Source organism: Lathyrus oleraceus, chromosome 6 (genome assembly GCF_024323335.1).
Source record: "Lathyrus oleraceus cultivar Zhongwan6 chromosome 6, CAAS_Psat_ZW6_1.0, whole genome shotgun sequence".
Classification (NCBI taxonomy): domain Eukaryota; kingdom Viridiplantae; phylum Streptophyta; class Magnoliopsida; order Fabales; family Fabaceae; genus Lathyrus; species Lathyrus oleraceus.
In genome coordinates, this window is record NC_066584.1 from 314,550,039 (window position 1) to 314,555,629 (window position 5,591).

A 5,591-nucleotide genomic window follows, 5' to 3' on the forward strand; every position below is an offset into this window, starting at 1 on the left:
TATTGCTGATTCTTCGGTTTGAACAGGCTGAGGAGGAGGGTCAATATCATAATAGCCAGATGGTGTCTGAGGGTCAGATTCAGCATAAGGGATCTGGTCATCACAAATCTCATAGTCCTGGATGGATTCAGTGGATCTAGCAGGAGAGGGTGTTGCGTTCAGATTGTAGAGCCAGTTACTGCGGTTATGAACATTAGTCCTGGGATTGGGTAAGGTGAATAGGCAAAGAACTTGGTTATTAATTATAAGCTCGAACTCGTCAGACCCTTGGTTTTCTATAAACATGGCATTGAAGAGGAAGGGTATACTCATAGTAGTAATGCCACAGAAGGGGCTTAAGTCAAGCATAGGCTGACGTAATCCAATAGCATTACCAATCATGGTTATCAAACCGCCTACTCTAATAGGTGCTCGCTCATCTTGGATAAGGTGGTCTAAATTTGCTAGCATAAAGGTGGCACCGTTTACTGGACGGTTCTGGGAAGCACAGAATATGATAAAGAGTTCATCACGTGAAACTGAAGTACTGTATGGCTTCCGTCCAAATAAGGTGTGGGTCAGGATCCTATGGAAGTAGCGGAAGGTCGGGTTATGTATGTTTCCAGAGAGAAACTCATGTTCCTCGGGATCGTCATTTCCAGTCAAGCTACCCCAAAAGTGTTCGAGTTCTCTATATTCAAAAAGTTCTTCCTGGCTCACTGTGAATGTATCAAGGGAGGTAGGGAAACCCCAAAAGGTTGGTAAAGTCTCTAATATTAAATTGGTACTCCATGTTGAACATTCTGAACTGGATAAAACCTCTGCTAATTCCTTTCCCATGGCTGGGTAGATAGATTAGGGAGCTAAGGAATTCTAGTGTTAGTCTCCGGTAGGTGACGAAATGTCGTAGGATAGGAGATGTTTCCCACCCTATCTGATTCAGCAAATACAGGACACTTTCTCTTAGTCCAAGGGCAGTCATAGCCCAGTCATCAGCATATAAACTAGGTAGCATCTCTCTCGTGGCTAGTTCTTCAAAATTTAGTTTGTGAGCCATTCCTCTGAATTTGATACCCATACGGTCAATTTGTCCCATCTGGTTAGTGTTAGCTAGAGAAAAGAAAACATGAGTTTTAGTCAGGATTTGGCCAAATGCCGAAAGAAGAGAAAAGTTTTTAATAAATTAATATAAATTAAGAATGAATACTAAACAGAAATTAAAAGAATGATTAAGGAAGAAATAGAAAAATAATAATAGAATAAGGAAATAATAAATATTTGTGGGTTGTCTCCACTAAGCGCTTTGTTTAATGTCGCAAGCTCGACATAAAAACAATCAATTACAATCTATAATTTCTGGAGGCATTTCGTCTAAGTGTAGGATTTGTGAATCTTCGTTGGTTTCCGCACAGTGATAGTGTTTTAGACGTTGCCCGTTTACGGTGAACGGTTCTGTGGATTTTCCTTTAATTTCTACCGCTCCACTGGGAAAGATGTTAGTGATATGAAAAGGACCTGACCATCTGGATCGTAGTTTTCCCGGAAATAACTATAGCCTAGAGTTAAATAAAAGGACTCTATCGCCTTGCTTGAAGATTTTCCTTGATATGCGCTTGTCATGCCATTATTTTGTTCTTTCTTTGTAGATTCTGGCATTTTCATAGGCGTCTCTTCTGAGTTCCTCTAATTCGTTTATGTCAAGGATTCTCTTTTCGCCGGCGGCCTTATAGTTTAGGTTCAGATTTCTAATAGCCCAATAGGCTTTATGTTCTAATTCTACCGGGAGGTGGCAGGATTTTCCATAAATGAGCTTAAATGGGGTCGTCCCTATGGGGGTTTTATAAGCAGTTCGATACGCCCATAAAGCTTCTGGTAGTTTTAATGACCAATCTTTCCTTGAAGTGGCGACTGTTTTTTCTAATATTTGTTTAATCTCTCTGTTGGACACTTCCACTTGCCCACTGGTTTGCGGGTGGTAAGGTGTCGCTACTCTATGCCTTACGCCATACTTAAACAGTAGTTTTTCGAGTACCTTGGATATGAAATGTGATCCACCATCACTGACTACTATTCTTGGGATGCCAAATCTCGGAAATATTATATTCTTAAAGAGTCTAGTTACTACTCGGGTGTCATTTGTTGGGGAAGCTATAGCTTCGATCCATTTTGAAACGTAGTCTACCGCCACGAGTATGTATTTGTTACCGAAAGAGGATGGAAAAGGTCCCATGAAGTCTATCCCCCACACGTCGAAAATCTCTACTTCCAAAATACCTTTTTGTGGCATCTCGTCACGTCTAGATATGTTTCCTGTGCGTTGACATCTGTCACATTCCTTAATAGCCGCATGTACGTCCTTCCATATACTTGGCCAATAAAAACCGGATTGTAGGATTTTAGAGCAGGTCTTGATGAATCGTCGGTAAAAACCGGCGTGTCCTAAGAAGCTTCGTACTTCTCTCACGGTTTTAGGGGGTTGAAGGTTTTCGATTACCTCTATTTTGGCTTTGTCTACTTCAATTCCTCTATTTGATATAATGTGTCCTAAAACAATTCCTTCTTGTACCATAAAGTGGCATTTCTCCCAGTTAAGTACTAAGTTTACTTTTACACATCGCTCAAGAACTCTTTCTAGGTTTTCAAGTCATTCTTCAAAACTTTGTCCGCATACGGAAAAGTCATCCATAAATACTTCCATGATGTTTTCGAGAAAATCGGCGAAAATTGCCATCATGCATCTTTGAAAAGTTGCAGGAGCATTACACAAGCCAAACGGCATTCGTCTATAAGCGAAGGTACCAAAAGGGCACGTGAATGTTGTCTTTTCTTGGTCATCAGGGTGAATTGGTATTTGAAAGAAGCCTGAATAACCGTCTAGATAACAGAAATGTGAATGTTTTGCCAATCGCTCTAGCATCTGGTCAATGAATGGTAAAGGGAAGTGATCTTTTCGGGTTGCTTTGTTTAGTTTCCTATAGTCAATGCACATTCTCCATCCCGATTCTATTCGTTTGGTTATAGTTTCTCCTTTTTCATTTTCAATGACTATTATACCACCTTTCTTTGGTACTACGTGTACAGGACTAACCCATTTGCTATCAGATATAGGATATATAATACCTGCCTCTAATAACTTGGTTATTTCCTTCTTCACTACCTCACTCAGGATCAGATTTAGTCTCCTCTGGTGTTCTCTAGAAGTTTTACAGTCTTCTTCTAGCATGATGCGGTGCATACAAATAGAAGGACTTATTCCTTTAAGATCGGTGATGTTGTAACTTAGTGCGGTCGGATATTTTCTTAAGATATGTAGGAGTTTTTCTGTTTCGAGTCTTCCTAGGTCAGCATTAACTATCACAGGTCGTTCAAGTTCTAAGTCTAGGAATTCATATCTCAGATTTTTGGGAAGTGTTTTCAGATCTAGGGTTGGTTTCTTAAGGCATTGCGTAGGGTCCGGTGTTATTGCTAAACATTGGTTAAGTTTGTCTTCTACAGGACAGTCGGATGATTTGTCCTTTTCTAACTCTGTTTCTTTTATGCATTCATCGATGATATCCATGAAGTAACATGTATCTTCTATTGCAGGTGCTTTCAAAAATGGGAAAGAATGAACTCAATTTTTTCTTCTCCTACTTCGAAGGTGAGTCGTCCTCGTTTTACGTCTATGATTGCACCGGCAGTTGCTAAGAACGGTCTTCCCAGTATAATGGGTGTAATATCATCTTCTCTAATGTCCATAATTGTAAAATCAGTTGGGATGTAGAATTGACCTATGCGTACGGGAATGTTTTCAAGAATTCCTACAGGGTATCTAACAGAACGATCTGCTAGTTGCACAGACATTTTGGTTGGTCTTAATTCTCCCATTTCCAGTCTCTTGCATATGGATAAAGGCATAACACTAATTCCGGCTCCTAAATCGCATAAGGCTTTGTCGATGACAAATTTTCCTATGTGACAGGGTATAGAGAAACTACCCGGATCCTTGAGTTTAGGAGGCATGTTCTGGATTATAGCGCTACATTCGGCAGTAAGTGTAACGGTTTCGCTATCTTCAAGTTTCCTTTTATTAGAAAGAATTTCTTTTAAGAACTTGGCGTATGAGGGCATTTGCGTAATAGCTTCTGTAAACGGGATTGTAACGTTTAATTGTTTAAGGAGGTCAACAAATTTTTTAAATTGGCCCGCATCTTTGGTTTTAACAAGCCTTTGAGGGTAAGGGACAGGTGGTTTATAAGGCGGTGGAGGTACATAAGGTTCCTTCTTTTCTACGGTTTCCTTATTACTCTCTTCCTTTTCCTTAGGTCTATTTTCTTCCTCAGTTGACTTGTTAGGGTTTTGGTTTCCTATCCTTGGATCAGATGGTCCTTCCACTTCCGTTCCACTTCTTAATATGATTGCATGAGCGTGGCTTCTCGGGTTAGGTTGGGGCTATCCAGGAAATGTACTAGTTGGGGCAGCAGTAGGCGCTTGTTGTTGAGCTACTTGTGATATTTGTGTTTCCAGCATTTTGTTATGGGTAGCCAGGGCATCTACTTTACTTGCTAGTTGTTTAATTTGTTCACCAGTGTGTACATTCTGGTTTAAGAAATCTTTATTGGTTTGTTGTTGAGAAGCTATAAAGTTTTCCATCATGATCTCCAAGTTGGATTTCCTAGGGGCGTTATTGTTGTGTGTGGGTGGCTTCGGTTTCTGATATCCCGGAGGTATAGCTGGGGCTTGATTTGGAGACTGTTCAGGTGCGTACAAAGCATTATTACTCTTATATGAAAAGTTTGGTAGGTTCTTCCAATTTGAGTTATAGGTATGCGAGTAGGGGCTTCCTTGAGCATAGTTTACTTGTTCTGCTTGGATTCCTGTTAAGAGTTGACAATCTGTAGGAGTGTGACCTTGGATTCCACAGACTTCGCAATTCTGAGTTATAGCAACCACGGCGGTTGGAGGTGATACATTTAAACTTTCAATTTTCTGGACCAGAGCATCCACTTTTGCATTAACATGATCAAGGTTACTTATCTCGTACATGCCAGTTTTCGTTTGAGGTTTTTCCACCATTGTTCGTTCGGTTCCCCACTGATAGTGGTTTTGGGCCATGCTTTCGATAAGCTGGTAAGCATCAACATAAGGTTTGTTCATTAGTGCACCACCTGCAGCGGCGTCTATTGTTAACCTTGTGTTGTACTAGAGACCATTATAGAATGTGTGAATTACTAACCAGTCTTCTAAACCATGGTGTGGACAAAGTCTCATCATGTCTTTGTATCTTTCCCATGCTTCGAAAAGAGACTCGTTATCTTTCTGTTTAAATCCATTTATCTGGGCTCTTAACATAGCTGTTTTGCTTGGCGGAAAATATCGGGCAAGAAATACTTTCTTCAACTCGTTCCATGTGGTGACAGAGTTGGAAGGGAGAGACTGAAGCCATCTTCTAGCGCTATCTCTTAATGAGAAAGGAAAAAGACGAAGTCGAATTGCCTCTGAAGTGACACCATTAGCTTTAACAGTATCAGCGTATTGGACAAATACGGATAAATGAAGGTTTGGATCCTCGGTAGGATTTCCAGAGAATTCGTTCTGTTGCACTGCCTGCAACAATGAAGGTTTGAGTTCGA

The 5,591-nt window shown here is 40.4% G+C and overlaps 1 non-coding gene across 1 annotated transcript; it reads left to right on the plus strand.

The window, feature by feature from the left end:
* The first annotated feature begins 5,203 nt into the window (after nt 1–5,203).
* Nucleotides 5,204–5,310, plus strand: LOC127099840 (small nucleolar RNA R71). The gene has a single exon (XR_007794307.1). It is a non-coding gene; the product is annotated as a small nucleolar RNA R71 (small nucleolar RNA).
* Nucleotides 5,311–5,591: the final 281 nt, after the last annotated feature.